General features: G+C 43.4%; 1 protein-coding gene and 1 non-coding gene across 2 annotated transcripts in view; one reads left to right on the plus strand and one right to left on the minus strand.

The window, feature by feature from the left end:
• The window catches only part of ror1 (receptor tyrosine kinase-like orphan receptor 1), a 123,634-nt gene that overhangs the window by 85,609 nt on the left and 15,196 nt on the right, over positions 1-22,829 (minus strand). The gene's annotated exons all lie outside the window — the stretch shown is intronic.
• trnas-acu (transfer RNA serine (anticodon ACU)) lies at positions 20,856-20,929 on the plus strand. Its single transcript has one exon. It is a non-coding gene; the product is annotated as a tRNA-Ser (tRNA).

A 22,829-nucleotide genomic window follows, 5' to 3' on the forward strand; every position in this document is an offset into this window, starting at 1 on the left:
GGAGGTAACAGTGCAGCGCAGAGAGGGACAGCGAGCATGAATGAACACTTTGTGGAGCGTAGGGTCAGTAATGACATGTAAATACAAGGTCCAGGCCACAAAATGAGAAGACAAATATCCTCCGTTTGCCTTGCCCCTACTTTAGCTGTCTATCAATGCAAGTTTGTCCTGTTCCTTAAATCTATCACAGGAGGTGTAAGCAGCCAGGTAAAACGCCACTCCTGATCTTTGCAATGGTTGACAGGATTCTTTACAGAGCGTAGGATCTTCAACCGTGCCTCACTAATGGGCTCTAACATCGATACAGCTTTATCATGAACCTCAGCACACCAATGATTTGACATCCACTTTTTTGCACTACTCCACTTTATCTTTCCATGATTTTTTTTTCCAGGAAATGATCAATCAAGCGCACACACACACACGCACACACGCACACACACACACACACACACACACACACACACGCACGCACGCACACACACACGCACACACACACACACACACACACACTGCGGTTTAATCCCGGGTTTTCCAACATGCCGAATTTCTGCGTAACTAACAATTTGGACTGGCTTTTAACAGACGTTTTTGCTGACAGATAGCAGTTGTGCACTCTTATGGGGCTTCTGTTGGACAACGACTACGTTTGTGACCAACAGTCACGAGGCCTCCGAAGGGCAGGAGGACAGATGGCACCCCTGTCAACGCTGCCGCCACAGACGGCATGAAAACACACAGACCGCCATCCCCACGCTTCCACAGGCTTCCCCTGTTCCACGGTGAACATCTGTGTTGTTCTGTCCTGCCCAGAGCAACTCCCATAAAAACAGCGATATGGAACCTATTAAGACCTTTGAGACTGTATTTTGGGACAGTATTATTTTCCACTGCACAGACGGAAAACACAAAACTGATCACGGCTCTACATTTTACGATTTCATATAATAGAACGAGAAGAACCGGTTCCAAAAACCGTAGCCAAAAGTCTTTTTTATGCTATTTATTGGGGGACTGGAAAAGCAAGAGGAGGGGTGGTGGTTGGTGGGTTGTGAGGGCAACCAAGGAGCCTCTGCGGTTACGTAAGAGACACAGGAGAACAGATAGATGGTGCAGGTATGAGGGGTAAAAGAATTAGGTATCATGTGTCCACTTCAGTGGAGGAGAAGTTCTCTGGAGCTGAACAGAGGATGAAATGTGCTGACAAGCTCTGTAAAAACAGGAAAAGGGTTAAAGATTTTTCAGTGGTGTGGAGATGAGATCATGGACATACTGTGACTCATAACATGGCAATTCTTCAGAAACTGTTTGATTATAATGAAATTAGACTCAAAACACAATTTGATTTCACCATATCATTAAGTTCCATCTTCAAAAACCACAGCAAAAGCAATCTTTTAATTCCAGTCATAGAGGTGGCCTTTACCACGTCCTACCTTTTAATAAATATTGGTAAAACGAGTCCTTACATATGTAAGAGACACACAGAGAGAGAATAAGCAGTTCTATCAAACAGTGGTTAGTCCTGTTGAGTCCCAGCCAGGTTCTCACCATGCTGAAACACAGTTTTTATCCTTTAATATGAGGGCTGTTAAATTTTCTTCAGCCTGAGACCAAGAGGAGACACTTAGTCTCTTGCCTTCAGTCCAGAACCATGAAAGCATATTTCTGTACTTGTCATGTGAGGAGAGGGACCCAGAGCAGGTAGGCCTGTGGCCAAGTGTGGCTCTCTAACCCATAGTTTCAGAAACAACATTTGTCTGTCTATACACGTTTAAAGAGAGAGCTGACTGTTTAATGTTCTCAATTACCGCCAAATATATTTAGACTATTCTTGCTTTTTTGTGTTTGTACCCAATTTTTTCTTTCACTTAGTGTACACTGAAGATGTGTATAGTGCACAGCTGAATGATAGCAGTGTGGCTATAAACATGTGTTTACTCTTTTTTTACCAGGCAATACTTTTCGCCTTTATTAGATAACTTAGAGCAGAAAGAGGATGGAGGATAACACGCAACAAAGTCCCTAAATAAGTCTTAAATGCTAGGTCGCTACGATGCCTCAGACTTCACTCTTTTCATGACAAAGAAACATGCAACTAACTTCAGGATAATGCCACAAACTTAACCACGTCACCCAATATTTTTGTTTTTGTGTGAATCATGAATGGCTGCTCTGACAAAGTCCATCCTATCCCAGACTGCTCTCCACATAGATTCTCCTCCAATGAGCCCAGAGGGTTGGTATATCACATCCTGTGCTTAGCAGTCAATGGATACAAGGTGAATTTATAAAAACATATTAGGAACATGTTGCCAAAAATATTTTAGCTGGCTCTTTTGCCTCACAACTTTCAAATACTTCTGAATCCTCTCTTTGTGATAATGACTGTATATGTTCAACAACAGATTATAATACACTGTAAATCTGTGAATTCATCTTATCAGCATTTCTCAGGAAACTGTGATCCATTAAAAAGTACATTTATACAGACAGATTATGCTATGTTGTGTTGGACTGGAGTTCCCATAAGCAGGGGGAGATCTGGTCTCATGTGAGCATGGTATTAAACGCTCGCTCCCCAGCGATGGTCCCGCTCTCCTCTCATTAACATCCCATCTATCAAAAGGTCTGCTGTCATCCTGCCCTGCCGCCCTGTCATTTAGCTCACAGTAGAGCAACAACACACTCACACTCATTACCCCCTTCACCAAAGCCCGGAAAGCAAAAGTGCATTCTTGAACAGGGGTTGTGTTTTTTAATCACAGTCTGGGGACAGATTCATGTGGAATTTGTGTACGTGTGGTTTCTAAAACATACTTCCACTTCCATTTACATACCCTCGCAATGATAATCTCAATGCTGGGGGCAATTCTTAACCAAAAAGAAGAAAGAAAAAAAACCCAAGATTTTTTAAAAACAACTGCTTGAACGACTAGTAACAAGCACAACGTCTAATTCCTGGGGAATGTGTACCATTTTGAAGTGGCTTGTAAATGTGGTCATGTGTGGTTTATGTGAGTGAGGCTGCTTTCCCCTGTTCAGGCTGAGGCTTCGTTTACGTCGAGCACAGTAAGGTGCTCCCCATGTGTTCATGCTACGCTCATTTCAAATTCAGCTTATGACCTGTATCACATTCCTCTCTCTCCACTGTACTCATACTGATGAAACAAACAAAAACACACCTCTTTGCTTTGCACCCTTAGCTCCACCGAGTGGTAGCAGGCCTCTGTGGCTAAGTTGAGAGTGAGATAAAACAGAATAGCATGATGGTTAAATTAAAGCTGGTTTTATTTTCTACAGCTCTGGCCAAACAGCGAGTTTAAGAATGATCGGTTTGTATGAGACCTCAGTGTGCTCCCTGACCGAGACAGGACTGGGAATATGGGAAATCACACGCACATGCACAAGGTCAGGCCTATCTCTCTCGCTCTCCCTCTCTCTCCCACACAAACATACCGGGACACAATGCACCTGGTCTCTCTCTCTCTCTCCCCCCGAGTCACAGTGACACACTGCAGGTCTCAGACTCCAGAGTCCAACAAAAACAGCAGTGTGTGTGTGTGTGTGTGCGTGTGTGTGTGTGTGTGTGTGTGTGTGTGTGTGTGTGTGTGCGTGCGTGTATGTGTGTATTTGTGTGTGTGCAGCAGTACACTGTGCTGTTTGAAGCATGCACAGCAATGTCAATAAACTGTGAGACGATGCGAAACCAAACAGAGTGAGCTTAGATTGAATCTACATTGAGTCTACCACCCTCAGAGAAATGTCCAAAGACTGAGCTTCTTCTTAGTGTCAAGTCTCAGGCCAAACACCAGACAGTACATTTTTTTGTGTTTGTGTGTGTGTGTGTGTGTGTGTGTGTGTGTGTGTGTGTGTGTGTGTGTGTAAAGCAGTGCTGTAATGCAACAAACATTGTACTTTGATGCAAGAACAGTGGGAAGAACAACAGAGGAGACATGCGTTAAATGCAGTCTATTAATGAAAACTGTATGTTTTGGTTCAGGCGTGTCTCTCTCCATCTCACTCGACATGTAAATCAAAGTTAGCTTCCCAATGAGACAGAAAGCAAAACTTTCTTTGGACTTCTTTTGGCAAGAGTAACACGATCAACAAAGTTGACTTTCAAATGCACTTGACCCATCTCTAAAAAGCTGCTCACCCTCAACCTCACTCACTGCAGATAGACAGGCTTTTCAGTCAATGGCCTGAGTTTTTAGCCACAGAACGCAATGCTCAAGATGTTCCCGCATGTTCTTGCAATACCCTGTGCAATGAAATCACCTCTTACGGCCTCTTAAATATAAGGAGGATGGATGCAACCGAGAAACAGATGCACAGCTCCCTTCAGATGAGGATAAATGCGCCTGGTGCAACATGTTGAATGTTGCATAAAACTAAATCCCAAGCTTTGAACAAGTTCCCAAAAGGGTAAAGTCATTTAGAAAAGAGGGAAAATGTAGGCCAGCAATTGAAGTCACAACATGCAGTCAATACTAATGTTAATGTTATGATTTCAATATGTATGAAACACCTGCAGATTAACAAAACACTCTAATGTAAGATATTTTGTTAACCTTTTTCACTGGAATAATTTGTCATATCTCTCCATGTGGGTCCCAATAAATGTTCAGCGCGATCTGGAGAAAAACATCCTTCTAAAACGCAAATGTGACGCCTCTTCAATTGGAAACAGCGACAGATTTGAAATACACTTGACCAGCTTGTGTCGAAAATCGTTTTATGCCTTTTAATGCCGAAGCCAAGCCCCTCGCCTTTTTCTCTCCCTCCTCCCCTCTCTTCATGGTTTCAGTTAGCCAGAGATGCCTGCATTTGATTAGGGTTTCAATGTCAATAACGCCTGTTTTGAAAAACACCCTCAAAGGGCCCTGGAACAAAGACAAAGACGAGGGCAAGCGGGTGAGAGGGGGACAGAGAGAGGGAGATTTGAAGGCAAGAAGAAACATAATAAGGTATTATGACTTGACATTCATGTGCAGCCCACATGTTACTGTACTGTGTTTGTTTGCCCCTCAGCGTGATATGACAGCTACACTTGAACTGCTAAAAACACAGATCTTTAATGACTATGGCCATGGAAATGAGGACTGAAAAAATAAAGCAGAACCAAAAAAAAAAAGGCAGCAAGGACGGAGGCATATCAATGACAGATGAATAGTTTTCAGTTTAGAAATGAAGTGCAAAGAGCTTTGTGGACCGTCTTTCACTACTTCTCACTCTCTGAATGGTGTTTTTCTCCTTCCACTGGAATCTAGCTGTGGTTAATTTGGCACATTTCTTAATCGTGACAGCGGGGTCAAGTAAATTTTTGTCTGTGTGAGTAAGGACGATAAAAATGCAACAAACTCCCAAACTCCTGCTCGCCATCTTCCGTGACAGACTGTGACATTACAGGGGGATCAGTGGGCAGCGAGAAGCTTCTGACGCATTAAAGCTACTATTGTGGCAAATTATGTCTTTTGTGAAAGTGCTGCTTTCATTTCAAATAGTTTTTGGACTCAGCTCATACTCCCCCGCATCCTATATGGAAGCATTTCCAGGTAAAACATGTTCGGGACTAGAGCTGAAATCACTGGTCTATTAATCGATTGACGAGTTGAATTCATCTGCAGCTACTTCAATAACTGGTCAATCGTTTCAATCACTTGTCAAGCAAAAATGCCAATCATTCTGTGCGTCCACATTCTCCATTGTAAGGATTAATTATGTTTTCTCTGTCATATATTACAGCAAACGGAACATGTTTGAATTCTGGGCTGCTTTACGAAGCTCAGATGCTTTGACTTGTCTTTTTCTGTGTTTAGCTGCAGCGATGCGACCAACCAATCAGGGCCCATCCTGAAACAAAACAGCTTGTTGTTTTCGAAATTTAGTGATGGTTGAATGCTTCACAGCTTTTGCAAAAAACAACAAAAAGCGCCGCAAACCACATGTCAAATCTGTGCATGTTGGGTCGTGCAGCGTGCACTTGGCGCTTAGTCAGCCAACAGTAGGTGAGCCCAGCAGTCACTGTGAATCAGCAGTCAGGTAATTGATAAATATGAACAAAATGTTTACATGGGATTGTATGTTTGAGTGAGTAATGCTGTATTTGGGTCTCACATGTCGTGTATGTGTGAACAGACATAGTGCATGTATCTGTGTGTGTACACCAGACAGTGCCTCTCTTATCTGTATGCTTGTCCAATTCAATGCCACAGTGGACGTGTGTGTGTATATTCGTGCCAAAAGAGAAATTTCTTTGCGTGGTCCCATTCGAGTGGCTGACACAGACAGAGTGTGTGTTTATTAAAAGAGTATGGGTGGTCCTTTTCGTTTCAGAAAAAAAAAAAAAAAAACCCTTCAAAAAAAAAACTTGATATTGATGAAAACTTGATGATATGTTCTCTATGTTAAAAAAGCTTATTAGCACTTATCACATCACAGATGTTCCTTCAAGACATATATGCTATTTGTACATTTACAAAAATGGGCATGGTGCTTGTCCACATTAGTCAGCACCCCGACTAATCAGAATCACAGTCAATACAACCAACAGGGCATTGGATTCAGTGCCAAGGTGTGCTGCTTTATGAATACTCCACATGATAATCCTCCATGCTGGTAGCAAGGCACAGCATGTTTCATGCACTGTCAAAGTGAGAAACATGCTGTCTTCACTGAGAGACTATTTTTACAGAGGACTGATGGAGACCTTCATCACATGGTGCAACAACAATCGCCTGAAGCTCAATATGAGCAGATCCAATGAGCTTGTGGTGACGACAGTGCTTAAAATATGTTGATATTGATGCTTCACATCCATCTTCAACCAGGAGCACAGAAGATCTAAACAATCAGCACAGTTTGAAGGTGGACACCCAAGATTAGAGTCACCATTCAGTATCTGACCAAATGTGAAATATGGTCATAATCGCCTCCTCTGTCTCTGAGTTATGCTGTTGCATAATGACCAGAAAAGTGTTGTTGCAGAACATTATGACATCACAGTGAAGCTGACCTTTGACCTTTTTGGATATAAAACTTAATCACTTCATCATGTTATCCTATGAGGCATTTGTGTGAAATGTGGGAATAATTAGCTTATGAATTCTTGAGTTGTGGCTAAAAAGGTCACAGTGACCTCTGACCACCAACTTCTAATCAGTTCATCCTTGAGTCCAGGTGCACGGATCTCAGTGCCTGAGATATCATGTTCAAGGGAATGGGACAGACTGACGGACAACCGGAAAACATAATGCTATTGGGCACAGTGTCGCTGGCATGGAGGCATAAATGCAAAAGGCAACAGGAAACAGAAGAGTCCAGTACCAGCTGACCTCAGATGTCTGGGTAACTTTCAGCAGTCAGTGTTTCAAAGACACACATTTTTTTCAAGGCCACAGTGTTATCTCCATCAACCCTAGATCATTCATGATTTATAATCTATAATCCAATAATGTGTGAGAGAAGAAAAACATGTTGAAAAAAATCAAGCTGAGAAAAACTGTGAGTACTGAAAAGGGGTTTACATTCTGTTGTGTGACACAAAACAACGGGTGATGAAGCATTGCACAAAGCATATGGCACACAGGGGAGATGCTTAAATGTAAGTGTTCACCACAAGACGTATTGAAACTGGAAAGGATTAAACGCATCAGACAGACTGCGTCCATTTCAGAGCACTGAGCATGAAATGTGGCAGGGAGACTTCATGGCCTTCAATACCCATGTACACACACACACACACACACACACACACACACAGAGGTGGGAGGGGAAGGGTTGTAACACCCCGTGTCTCCCCCAATAACATACCAAATCCATCAAGGTGCCCCAGCATCCAGTACTGAAGGCTGTCACTGCTGGAGGCCCACAGGGTTTAATAAACAGCACTGAGCAAATGAAGGCTTTGTGGATTAAGGCATATATATAGTGTGCCAGTCATATTGTGGGTTGGACCCGTGATTATCATGTATAATCCCATTACTGTCACATACTCCTTAATAGAAAGGTTTAGCACAAAGGCCAGCCTTTCAACTAAATAAACATAGTTCTAGATATTCAAAAGGGAAAAAAAAACATGAAAAACAGAAAACTTTCTAAGAACCAAGATCTTATCTTGTGCTGGAAAAACCTTTTATGTTCAAAACATGAATTTTTCACAAAAGGATACTGCTTTAGTCAGCATGATAACTGTGTCTGTTTTGAAATACAAACATTTGGTTTGGGATCCTGAGGATGAGGACAGACTGTTACTGCTCCAAATCCTTTGTGCACCATTCAAAACAGTAAGACAAAGGGCCAGTGAGGCGACATGAATGCAAAACACATGAATGAAAAATACTGAAACACGGAACAGATAGAAAATTATCTGCCGGTAATTTAGAGCGTCTAGTTGTGTAGTCTTTGCTGTCCTTTCCCAAAAACACCGTAAACAATCACTAACTCCACTTTGTATTTGGAAGCACATACCACAGCACACAGCAGCAGGAGAAGAGTGCACTCCAAAATGAGCTGCACACAGACGGGAAAAAATGTTCTCAGTGTTTTCATAACCCACAAATCAATTAAAAGAATACAGCTCTGGTATAATTAAAAACAAATGAGATTACTAAAAGTCAGTTCACTTCCTGGAATGTGGCTGAGCTCGGCTGGGTCAGGCCACCGCATTGAGATCTGCGGGGCAGTGGGATCCAAACAGCAGCGGGACAGGAAAGATGAGGGAAAGAGAGATTTACTTATGAGCAAGTATTTGGATGACGGAATTCATGTTCCCATTTCTGGAGAGATGAACATGTGTCTTTGCTTTTCAGAAACGCAAAAAGACAGAATGGCTGAACAGAAGTGGAGCGGGAATGAAATTTAGATAAAACACAGGAAGGGTAACGTTGTGAAAGAGGTGTGTGTGTGTGTGTGTGTGTGTGTGTGTGTGTGTGTGTGTGTGTGTGTGTGTGTGTGTGTGTGTGTGTGTGTGTGTTGGCAGAGGACGAGATAGAAAAAGAGACGCCTGTGAACGTGGAATGTTCCCTGTTGGTTTTAATAACTAATCTCACAAGACTGAAGCCTTTATAAGTCAAGCCAAGCTCCTCAAAACACCCGGTGGATGGCCGAGAGATGAGAGACGATGATAAGGATAATGTACGCTGCCTCAGTGCTTTCCACTGGGACCTACATTTCACCTCAGGTTTGACTAAATGTGACCCAAAGTCAAATCAACTGTGAAATCTGTGGGTTTGGCAAAATAATGACAGTAATAACATGATCTATATGGTCTACATCTAAGCCAATGTAGCTGAAATAATCTGGTTAATTTTGGGATGTTCAGTACATATTTCAACAAATTCACCTATTTGATGAGTTGAAATCTTCCTTGCTTAACATCCCTGTAACAGAATCGGAACCTGCAAAGAAAACCCTGTGCAGTTAGGTGTCAGGCGTGCTCATAAGCCTCTGCTGTGTCCTTTAAGACGAAGAGGTCAGGAACCTCGAGGAGTCCATATTGAACTGGTCTGGCCAATATGACATCTTTGCTTCTGCACATTAAAATTGACACTGACAGGATACAGCTGCTCTTCTGTTTTCTCTGTAAATGCGAAAAGGTTAGGCAACTGTGTACAGAGCAAAATCCTACAATAAACATGTCAGCAGATGTGGGAGTTTAACTTCTTGTAGCTGCCTGGCAGAACTCATTCAGACTGCTACTGGAATAAACAAAGGTCTGCTCTGACACTTCCTACTGTCGCCCATATCGCATTACAGCTCTGATCAGTGCTCCGTCATCACACGCACGCACGCACGCACGCACGCACGCACACACGCACACACACACACACACACACACACACACACACACACACACAGGATTGTCTGTCTCCTGGGAGCTGATCAGCCTTCTATCCATCAACGGCCTTTTCTTCACACTGACCCAACTGCTGTGAACAAACACGTAAAAACATGCGAGAGAAGGATTCCTGTACCTAAGCACAAACACACACACATCACCACACTACAGCAACCCCTTGTCTCAGTCACACACACACACACACACACACACACACACACACACACACACACACACACACACGCACGCACACACACACACACACACACACACACACACACACACACACACACACACACACACACACACACACACACACACACACACGCACACACGCACACACCGAGGCGTCTGACCTGTCCGCCTGTCAGCACACCAAAAGGTTCCTTTGTCCTTTGATAACCCTTGTCCAGCCTCCTCTACAGGAGGCTGTCTCCCTCACAAGTCTTGCCCATGGCAGTAGCTCTGAGCTGGGGGCAGAAAGCAGAACAATGCCCTCTCTCCTAAAGGAGAACCGTTCACACAGGGACCTCTAATGAAATCCGTGTCTCGCCAGAGTTCCCCAACCTCTACCAACGCCCCTCCTCTTCCTCTCTTTTCTTTTCTTCTTCTTCTCTCCTGATATTACAATTCCTCTAAGGAATTCACTGATTTCTGAAAGCACGATATGCAGAGCAGCAGAGATAAACAAACCAAAGATGCTGCCAATGACCGACTGCACTCGCTCTTCAAATTCTGGAAGACATGATAAATGCACTGTCTTCTTCCTGCCTGCACATAATCGAGAGCAAGACTTTAACAAGCTTTTGGCCTAAAGCGTGGAGAGGGCCTTAAATCATCTGGTTTTTCTGGATTTGAGGAAGACAAATTTCATGTGCCAAAAAAACAGAGAAAGAAATGGTTAGAGCGGCAGAAATCAAAAAAAGACACAGCAGAGAAGAGAAGAAGAAAAGCAGAGACAGCGGGGACGAGGAAACGCTGACCTCTGTTTTGTGTGAGATGAGCTGTGAGGAGTGAAAAGTGGCGGGGTCATAAAAATCCTGTCTTCAGTTTCCATCCGCTGTGGAAATCCGTCTGGACCAGTCACCACAACAAACACTCCACTGTCCATGAATCACATTTCTCTACTCTCTCCTCTCAGTTTATCCTTTTAAACTTCTCAACTTGTAGTCAAAAGTGAGAGATAAATCAAAGGACAGTCGTGTCGTCTTTTTTCAGGATTTGTCTGTCAGAGAAATACACTGTGTGTGTTTCACAACAAAACTGTGTGCCAAAAAGCATGCTGACAGCTTATACTAACAAATAGTTGATGTCATTATTGTTAAAACATGTTTCACTGATGACTAATTCTGGCCAAAAACAACACTTCCTGTCTCAACATTACTATATATTTGACTGTTTTTCCCTAACAAGATGCTTAAAAGAGGCCTTTAATTTTTCCATCTTCTCCCCTTTGAAGGATCTTCTTTTTTTTTTCAGCTGCTCTCAAACTCACCTTCATCCAAAAACCTCTTGCCAGTGACAGAGGCCTTCGTGTTTAATGTCTCTGTCAACACTTTAAAGGAGTCGGCGGTGTTGTGAAAAATGAGCCCGAGCGTATAGCGGAGGGAGGTGATTTCCCCCGAGCCGCTTGTAATTGCTTCAAGCTTGGACCAGACAGGACGAAACCAGGAGGCCTGGCACAGGAAGCTGGACAGGAAATGGTTCAAATTCAGCCAGTGGGGCAACATGCTGGCTTCTCCTAGAAGTGGAGTGGGCAGATGTATCATGACAACACATCTTTTATGATATCAATAAGATAAGATCAATTAATGCATTCATACAGACTTGAATACAGAGCCAGAGATTGATTCTGAGTTGTTATGAGATCTATATACCAATTCACTTTTTCAACATGTCCAGTTACATGTTCCCTGAGCTCCAAGTGGTCTGGTTCCTATCTGAGGGTCCAATCTGGTGCTGCAGCCCTCTCCAGCATTCATACAGAGGCTTTGAAGATGCTTTAAATCTCAAGGGTCAGACTCGCTCTGTCTCTTCTCATGCTTGGACTGAACTGCACTGACAAACACACAAGCGTAACAGTCTACACACAGCTTCATAAAACCTTAACATGCCATATGCAAAAAACATAAGCTCCACACAGAGAGAGAGAGAGAGAGAGAGAGAGAGAGAGAGAGAGAGAGAGAGAGAGACAGAGAGAGAGAGAGAGAGAGAGAGAGAGAGAGAGAGAGACAGAGAGAGAGAGAGAGAGAGAGAGAGAGAGAGACAGAGAGAGAGAGAGAGAGAGAGAGAGAGAGAGAGAGAGAGAAAGAGAGTTTCTGACCAGGGAAAACCGTCATGTTCCAGATGCCTCTGAGACACTCTGAACACAATCTAGTAAATTTGTGCAAGGAATCATTGATTAAATTTACTGAAAAGGCCTGATCTAATCTAAAATCCTCCATCCAGTCATAAACAAAACAGTCTGAGGTAGGTGTTTGTTTCAATATAAATGGCCCTTGAGGGTGAAAATGGCATTACTCACTCCCCTCAGGAATAAAAAGACGAGTGAGCGCTGGGCCGTGCAGACTGGGAAAAGCTGATCTAAAGGACTTCACCTCTCAAACAGTACAGCTGTCTCATTAACTCCAAATGCCTCGATAACTGAACAGAGACCAGTTGGACCACCAGCGAAAAAGAGAACACCCTAAAGCCATAGAGAGAAAGCAGGTGAAAGTTAGAGAGAAACTAGTGAATGGGAAGAGGATTTTTTCTCAAGCAACCCTTTCCATTTCTGCCCAAACCCTGAGACCTTCCTTTGCCATCCTATCGTCTCCTCCCTCTTTCCCTCGCTTTCCACATTTTCTCCTTTCTTCCAGCTAGGATTAGCTCAGCAGGACACCAGCATTCCTTCTCTACTGGTAGTCTTTGTCTTGGCATTCCCACTCCTCCCAGTGTCCTCTGCAGCCCTGCGTCCAACCAAGAAAACCAACTGTTCCAACTGGCAGCAGCTTTTTTTTCCTTGTCTGTTTTTCATCAAACTTCAACAGTTTTATCACTCATTTGAATTTAGGAATTGCACGATAAACTGGTTTCGGAAGACGTTTTACAAACTGGTAGGTTGTTGGTCAGAGAGGCTGGTAGGTTTTAACGGTTGAACTGTCCACTAGCAACAGTTGGAAAGGTCACAGAGCTGCAGGCCTGCTCAACTCAGAGTGGAGGTCGGGGGTGCCCATGCAGGGACTTTGATCTGGAGTCAGTTTTGCTCTGCGACTACCTGTTGTGAGGTTTTGTACTGGGGTGAGATAACTGATACTCAGTCATACATGGAAGGGAGCTGTATTTTACACTTGTGTGCCCCACCAGGGACCGCCGGCATATCATTGCAGCCATGTGCTAATCCTATTACTGCAATTTTGGTGCGTATGTTTAACTTATGGCCACATTTTCACTCTTTTTGGCTCAGCCAAACGAAGCCTCTCAAAGTTGCCTTACGTTCAGCCTGAGCGTCATCAAGTCAGATCAGGACAGGGAGAGAGGAGTCTATTTTCAGAGACCCAATTACAAAGGCAGAGGCAATTACAGTATTTAAGTACTGAAAAAAATGAAATAAATTTTATAATCCAAAAATATTCCCTCTTTCTGACTCCCCTCCTCTGACCTCAGAAATAACCACTGATCCACTCAAATTCCAGAAGATCCAGTCCAATCCCATTCCAGCAGATATCAACGTGAAATAAAAGTTAAATTTTTGCATATTTCCATCTAGACCGCTCTGCATTTTGGCTGAAAGTCTAATTGTAAACTGTTTTCTTTTTTCCCCCTGGCAAAAGGCTTGTCTGATTCAGCCAAACTGTGTAATGTTCAAGGTCCTCTAAGTCACAGAGACGTTTGCGACGAAGTATCATGGGCATCTGGTTTTTCACATGCGTAAAACGCTGATATTTTCCAGAAGATTTTTCCACGGTCGGGCTACTGTAATCATTAGTTACCCGTCTTTGACTTTTATTCTAAGTGCAGTTGTGCACTGTTCAAATGTTGCGAACGAAGACTGCTGGAAAACTCTGAGTCCAGTGTCATTGAAAGGACTTTCTTCTGCCGATTAATGAAAATCAAAGATCATTAGGTCAATGTTGCCTATATTCACACTCTGCTTTGATTGTATCTGTATAAGTATCATGCTACAAGCAGATACTAACAGTTAGTGAGGTTCAGACTATCAAGGATTTACAGCAGCAAGGGGGATAAGGAGACCACAAGTATAAGAACCAGCTGCTCTCTAGGAAGACGCTGCATTATAACAATATGACAGCTGTCAGCAATGATATACCAACAACTAGGTTTTGCATGCAAATACACATGCTCACACACAAACCTGAAAAGCACATGTTGCACTGAAAAGCAGGGAGATGTCAGCTTTTAGTTTTATATGCTAATCGAGGTTGAAATCTGTGTATTCTCGCTACTTGACCTCTGCACATAAAACAGACATAAAGAGGACAGCAGGGAGAAGGAGGCAGAACAGACAGGGTCTAAAAAATAAGAGACAGACGTACTGGAGTTAAATGAGGATGTTAGAGAACGGGGAAGGCAAAAAGGCAACATGAGAGGAAGCAGGGATGATGAAGAGACAGATGACTGATGGAGTATCTCAAACAAATGAGTGTACTGGCCTTGGGCCTTGACCTATTGCTGCTTAATCCTTTCACCTGGCTTCAACAACTGTGTTCACACACACACACACACACACACACACACACACACACACACACACACACACACACACACACACACACACACACACACACACACACACACACACACACACACACACACACACACACACACACACACACACACACACACACACACATCTATACTGCACACACAGATAAAGGTACACCAGCCCTTTGTGTTTAAGGCGAGAGTGGATAATAGTTTTATTAGGACCACTGATTCTTCCATCAGGATTTAGTTCTTAATCTCCATGGTGACTTGGCCTTATCGCAACATGAACACATATTGCTCACAGCGTGAGTGTGTGTGTGTTAATTACACAGACAGAAATGTTCATAGACCGTCCAGGTCCCAAAAGGTCCTGTGTATGTGCGCTCTGCTCTGAACCCGCCAGCTTAGTTTACACAAGAAGGTCATTTTAATCAGGTGAATACCAGGCGGCCTAATCTGCGGGTCTTTGCCTGAGCATAAACAGAGGATATCCCCAGGCTCAGCCGGGATCACGTACCTGGAGTGATGGAAAAGTCATTTCTGGAGCTGACCGGAGCAATCCAATAACCTCCTGCCCTCCTGCTCCCTTTCTCTTCCTCCACCGCTGTATCACGATCACCTCGGTGCTAGCTCTCGATCCCATGTCTCCTTCTTTTACTCGACTCTCCCTCTCTGTCTCACTCTCCCTGTTTCCCTGCTTCGTGTAGCATTACAGCTACTGCTGGCTGACCTATAAGGCCGGTGTCAAATTTACACAAATGTACAGAAATGAAAACACAGTCACATATACAAGCATTTCCCCATGCACAAGTACGCAACCTATGACTTTGGTAATGCAGGAATTACACACACGCACACACATTTCTAACAATACACCACACATGGTCATCTCTGATTTTAGTCACTTTGTGTCAGCGGTCTGAAACGTCTTAATACATATTAGTGTATGTGTCCATCTGCCATCTGCCACTTCTTCCATATTTTCTTCTCAACACACCTCCAGCTGGGGGTCAGTGGAGGAGAGGGTGAGGGTGGGCGACACTGACAAATTTCACTATTACAATATTTCTACCCAGTTCTTCAATGTCACTATGTATCAATATAACCTAACAATGCCTCAGACATAACTGCTGGTAATTTCACTGGAAAATCTGAGTAAAACATGAGTATCATGTGGACATAAAACCCATTCACTGTTCACTCAGCTTCAGATGATTTCAGGGAATTAACAGGGTAACGTAAGTGCAGGAAAACACAAAAATTAAGCTAAATCACAGCAACAACCAAAACCCCAGGTGACACCTAGTCTCAATTTCTGAAACTCTATGATATGTACGATTACGATATATTGCCCCTGCTGTGGTTTAACAGTCAAAGATACTTTTGGCCAAACGTGGGGGTCTCTTGCCTTCGGGTGGTTTTAGTTCTTTGTCTTGGTCCTGGACAATGTTTGACAATCCAGCTCATAATTAGGTTTGACATGTTTGATCAAGTGCTGAAAAAGCTCAAGTAAAAACATCACAAAATGGAAAGTTTTTCAAGTGGAGAAAGGAAAACTCACGTTAGTGCTGCAATAACCTTCAGGACACCAGAGGTCCAACCGAGTACAATCAACAGGGACTATAGCAGGACTATGCCGGAGTTATCACTGACTATCTTGTTAGGTATACAGGGGTTTATAAGAAAGTCTCTCTACCCCTCCCGCTCTGGCATGCAGCTTCTCTTCCTGTGGTGATAACATATTGTTAAGGTCCGACTCTTTATCACACAGACAAGGCAGTTTAGGCAGTGGGGCAGGCATGAAGTGGCGACCTTGTTATCGCCGTCTGATGTGAGCTTAAGTAGACAGACATTTTGCCTTGTGTGTGCGTGTTTGAGGGAAAAAGAAGGATCAGCCACAATAAACTGCATCTCAGGAGATTTATCACGCTGATACAAAACAGAGAGTGTTAAATAAGATTACTGTTTTACCACTGTAGGGATGTTTAGAGAGAACGGAATTCATTACAGGGACAAAGACGACTGAGGCAGTGTCTTCTCGCTGATAAAGATGGGTAACATTAACAGTAATCAATATCAGATCAGCTGATGATAAAGACATTCAATCGCTCACTGGAACTGGCTGTAAAACGTCAACACAACCATATTAACACAACAACAACAACAATACATGCCAGCAGTAGATGGTGCTTGCAGACTGGAGGGAAACATTGCATTCTTTTAAAGTCTCTAATCAGGACCAGTGTAGTAAACTGCTGTGGGTGTTTCTATTCTGGGTCTGCCTCTTATCCATGTGTGTCTATCAGTGCTGCTCTCTTCCGGAGGGGGCTGGAGCCTCTGACAACCCTGGCTGCTCCAGTGTGTGTGTGTGTGTGTGTGTGTGTGTTGCTCTGACACATTCTGAAAGGAATTCCAACCTGATGTGGAAAGGATGTGGAAAAAGTAATCAGTTGTTCTTGAAATGCATCTGCATTGTCTTATGGGAAGGAGACAGATTGTAAGGGACAGTGGCTGTGTTTCCATTGACATATTTTTATGTGCATTTTGAAGTTCTGCATTAGAAAAGGTTGATGGAAAATCATAAAATAAAGAAAAGTTGGGTTTTTTTGTCTTTTTTGAGAAAGAGCTAATGTGCTTAATGTGAGATGGAAGCTCCTTTTCTGATGAGTTCTGAGTTCAACTCTGAGGGGAAAAAAGAAGAGGGAGCCATTTCTGCTGTCGAAGAATTCCTGAAGACCGCTCTCCATTTTTTCTCGTAAATGGTCGAGGGGACTGCTTTTGTTTCCTCTTCTTTGACGTTTATTGGTGGTTGGCAAACAACTGGTTTTGTTTCCAGGTCTGGATCTCTACTTCTTCTACTGTTTATTACAGCCATGCGTAACATAGCCTTTACCACCAACTTAAGCCTTGTTTATTCGCTCCAACTCAGCTGATGGAAACACACTTAATTCTTTTTTTTTTTCCTCTTTTTTGCGACTTTTCAAAAAATTAGCTTCAAATTCCCTTGACAATCAGATGGACACACAGCTAGTGAGAGAGAGACAGACACACTGCAGAGATGAAACAGAAACGCAGACAGAAGGACTCTAAAATTCATTTATCTCAACAAAAAGAAGCTGTCAGCGAAAGCATACCAGAGGTGGGTTGTGGGTATGGGTTGCTGTTAGTGCTGATCTAAGTGTGACAGTGTGTGTGCATAAATGTGTGTGTGATGATAAGTAGTGATTCAGACTGAAAAACAGCCGTATGTCTTTCTTCCAGATGTTGCACTGAAGCTGACTGCTGTCTCAACAACAATCAGTCACTGTGGGATGAGAACCAACAGCTTTTCAAAGAGCAAAACATTATCCTCTCTGTCCGCACAGACAGACACACACATACACTTTATGTTTTGGCAAACCAGAAGATACACACTTGTCAGTCACAACAACTTCCAAGCATTCCAGTTATCCTAAATGTGCACACACACATTACTCCAACAATAGAGGCTCTGTGAGTCACATTTAAACGAGAGGGGTCAAATGAAAGCTATGGTGTCTGCCATTAACAATCCCTTTTGACTCATCTGTCCAGAAACACTCTACAATAAAATATACTACAGCTCTGACAGTGGGCGAGCCATTAATCACACATCACAGATGTTGATACCTTAGTAACCTCTGTCATAAGCCCAATAATTTCATGTGTATTCATTTGGTAACCACAATGCAGCAAAGTTTTGCAATACATTTATATTAAAAGACTCTAAATGATAATGCTGAAATCTGTGTGACTTTCACGCACTTACATTTTTTCAGTGGAGGAATCGAAAAATGTGTTAGTGATGCATGAGTTACTGTGGCTGACGGAAAGAAAACAAAGCAAATTTTTTAGCGGCCCCCAAAACCAACCAGTCAAATTCTGACGAGGAACAATGGCCACATCATTTTTCATAATTTCATCAGAATCCAATCCAGCTAAGTCAGAGATATTGTGTGTGACACATGGAGTGAGAAAAAAAAGCACAAAATCCTAATCAAGAATCGCTGCATAGACTCAGAATATTAAACTGTGAACGTGTCAGTGACGAGCCAAAAATAAAAGCCATTGGAAAAGATGCTGACTATATCATATATAAGGACAAAATGTACAGTCGCAAACTGATTTCATTTTATTTTACAAAGTTACATCAATTAGGCACTCCCTGTTTTTCCAGAAATCAAAACTGGATTTGTGTACTGTTCTGCTCTAGTCTTGAGCTGGAGTTTAATAACTTCTGGAACACGATGAGAGAACACGATTTTTACGTCAATCCAATCTAAATTAGTTTGCCAGCTGGGTCAGGCAGCATGAAGCAGTGGGAAAGCTGTCCGTCTGCTTAAAGCAACAGGAGTTTTATACGATTTCAAACCACAAAGCCAGGTGGTCCTGCAGCATTGGGGAAAGCACACAGAGGAGACGGTGGAAAGAAAGCTGGGATTAAAGGAAAAGGGTGCAATTTGGTAGGATAGATTAGATCAGAGGGATAAGGTGGTTGGATAAAGTCTAACAAAAGAAGGTAACAGAGAAAGAGGGAAATGACTAACAAGTGTCTGTTCTCGGCTAGTCTGCTGTGCTCTCAGTGGACCAGTGTCGGTGGAGTGAAGGAGAGGTGGGGGGTTGTAAGGTTTGTCATGGAACACCTGCCTCCACTTAACCCCTCTCCCTCTCTTTCTGCTTGAGCTGCCTCTTTCAGCCATCTCCTCTCCTCCTACCCTGCCACCCCTCCTGCCCCGTCATTCACGCTCAGAGTATCCCATGAGCTCACGGGCCCAAGGCTCTTTCTTTTCCCAAACATGGGAGGGCCCCACAGCCCGAGCTGGGGCCTCACTAGCCAGTCACTCAGTCAGCCTGTTAGCAGAGCTTCTCTGAAAGCTCCAGTAAGTAGCATTATTGATATTAAAGCTAATTCAAATGTCTTCTTGTTATGTGAAAAATGTGTTATTACCATGAATGCCACTGAGAGCATCCAACTCTGAGGCTTCAGGAGCTTCTACAGCTCTCTCTCACAGCGGGCAAAAGCTCAAACAGGCTAGTGAAGCCAACCTGTGCAATGCAACATGGTAGAGAGCTGAAGAAAATAAATTGCTTTTGAAGAAAGTGGACCATCAAGCAATCAAAGACCCTCACCCTCTGTTTGATGAACAGAGCGGGGCTAAAATCAGAAATACTGGATTTTAATGGGGTGCGTATGCTGCTATTTTAGTCCATATGAGCATAAAACTCATAGAACGTGCATTACCAGATATGAAGACAAGTGTACGCCTGCATTTCCATACGCAGTGCACAAATTCACCAACACTTGACCTCAAAGGTTTTATACTTTTACCGTGATGACAGAACGTGTGTATTTTCTCACTTACACACAACCCAACCAACGTAGCACTCCATCCAGCTGGTGGTTATACCAATTAAAAGCCTGTGTTAGGTCAGGAGTTATTCATTTGACATTAAAGAGGACATGGGGTCCCGCTATTCAGACCCACCGCAGGCATCAACTCCCCCGCTCTCCTCTTTTCACCCCGTTTTCCATGCCTCATAAAAGACTTGCCCCTCGCCTCCCCACTTACTCTCCGCTCTCTTTTTCATTCTCTTGTTTGCTCACTCTCTCTCCTTCATTCACTCATTCTTCTCCTTGCACTCATTCTCTTCACCTCTTACACTAACTACCTCTCACAGACCCTTACTCCCTCATCTACGGCACATCGAGACAATACGATATCTAGATGATTACCAATAACCATCCCTGCTCCTCATTCCCGTTCTTGTCTGGCTGCTGCCACTTTCATTTGCCCTCCTTCTACCCTCTGCTGGCCTCCTCTTTTCTTTCCATTCATGGATGGTTACTAAAGATAGAGCTGGAAACCAAACCATTAGCCCCATATCTGTGGGGCTGGCCTGCAAGTCTTATCCTATTGTTTCTATTTGTATTTGAGTTGGTGGATGTGCTGTGCAAGAGCCTCCGCAACACACACACACACACACACACACACACACACACATGCGCATGTTGAGCTGGAGGGGTCACTTGTCCTCAACAGTGTGTTAAATGGTAGCTTTCCCAAAGGTCTTTTACTCAACAGTGTTTGAATGAGAGAAAGGAAGGCTCAGCCAGCCTCTTCACTCACTCTTTCCCTGCTTAAATGCATCATTGCCTGACTGGTGGTCCAACAGTTTTTAATGTCCTGTGAATCTCTCACCTCTTCCCTTTAAAACAGCAGATTCGCAAAAGACATAAGAAGCAGCAGGCAAAGGTTAACCTGTAAGTAGCTGAAATATCTGCTTTTGAGGCACTGTGGCTTAGTTGGTTAAAGCTCCTGTCTACTAAACAGGAGATCTTGGGTTCAAATCCCAGCAGTGCCTTGTTAATGAATAATTTATTGGGTGGTGCCGGGGGCGTGTCCTCCACCATGCCTTCGGTGCCTGCTGCTCGAGGAAAGGGGCCTTTCTGTGAGGAGCTCGCATGTTCTCCCCATGTTCACCTGGGGTATCCTCCTTAAAAATATACCCCCACTAAAAACAAGAAGATCACCACCTGTCCAATGGTGACGAAGAGAACTGGGTCCCCAGGCGCCGCTGTCGGCTGGCAGCCCCCCACTCCTAGTCTGCCGCGGAGGAAGGACGACCAGGATGGTCAAATGTGGAGAAATAATTTCACGAAGCATGGCGTGTGCATGTAGTGTGTGTGTGATGAATAAAAGTACGTTTCTTCTTCTTCTTGGCACACAGACATCGAGTCCAGTCAATTCATAGCTGTTGTCAATGGCAAACACGGGAGCGAAGCAGTCAGTCTAACAGAAGTTAAATGTGGTCACCTGATGGCTTGCTAAAGACAGACACGCCAAAGAGGATAATGCTGACAATAATGACACAATAGCTGCCTGTGTTTCTTAGCTGTCTGACTCCTGATATCTCCTAAAATGTCCCCACTTCGCCTTCCTGCAAAGCTTTATTTGGGTAAGCCAAACTCAGGTAACAAGTTAACTGAATTCCACAGTATTTATCTGACCAGTTCAAGCTGCGCTTCAACATGAGTACATTTAGAGAACATATCAAAGGTTTATGTGAGCAAAAATGAGATGCAAATACTTTGTGGAAGACAGACAGAGATTAAGAAGAAGATGGGGCTTCAAGCAGTTTGTCCTTTCAGTGCATTTAACACTTCACTGAGGCTCAGGATTTCCACTCCAAAGCCACTGCTTCCACACAGCTCTTGTTTATGAAGGCTAGTCAAAGGGCGGGTCTGATTGAAAACTCGGTGGTCCGGTGGCACTGATGGGACTAGGCTGAGTCAAACTTTGAGGAAGTGTACCGATTTGCATGGGCTGCTTTATAGATCCCAGTAGGGACGTTTTCTTTTCATTTTCCCCACTCTGCAGGGATGTCAGAGTGCAGGGTCAGTTAATGAAGAGCTCTCCAAGGCCCGCTACGCAGTCACTGTCTTGTTTAGAGACACTTGGAGGATGTGGGTGTTCACCAACACAAGCTCTTGAACTCAGGCCCTGTGGTCAAACTGGGGCTTTCCTACTCGCTCCAGTACACCACCCTGGTGACTTATGTACGTGCTGCTTGCAGATGATTCAATTTAAACTCCTAGCAAAGGCAAAAGACATCATTTGGAGCAGAAGACTGCAGCAGATTTGTGACCTTCGTGTAAAGGCTACAATAATGTCAAGACAAAACTGAAATGGATTTTTGTCAAAAGAATGATTACAATGCTCAATGAATGAGTCGACATGCAAGTCTGCACTTCAGATTTTCATTCTATTCAGCTGTTTCCTTTTTTATCTGGGACCCAACTGGAGTGAAACCTGGAAATCCTGAAAAGACGGTTTAAGAGCGTAGAAGCGGTAAGCCTACTAAGTCTCTGTAGTGAGCCTTGCTTTGATGCCTAAAATTGCTCTCCAGCTAAGGTAGCTTTCTTCCTGTCCAGGCAAGGAAGAGTGGAAGAGGACACGAAAGGAGATGACAAAAAAATTAGGGGGAAGACTATGGTGACCAATGAGAACTGTTTTTCGGAGGCAGGCAGAGAGACTGAAGGGTGCAGATAGCTGCTGACGAAGACTCCCATTTCTGGATGTCAGTGCTAAATGGTACGGTCCAGGCCGAAGACAGAAAACTGATAACGTATCATGGTGCTTTTTGTGAGAATGAAGCCAGAGACACTTCTGCATCTTACCTCAGAATAGAAAAAGAAGACGAAGAAAGAATAAATAACGATGATGGAAAATAAAAACCACTGAACAAAGTTAAAAACAGAGTA

This window comes from Chaetodon trifascialis, chromosome 4, assembly GCF_039877785.1.
Source record: "Chaetodon trifascialis isolate fChaTrf1 chromosome 4, fChaTrf1.hap1, whole genome shotgun sequence".
Lineage (NCBI taxonomy): Eukaryota > Metazoa > Chordata > Actinopteri > Chaetodontiformes > Chaetodontidae > Chaetodon > Chaetodon trifascialis.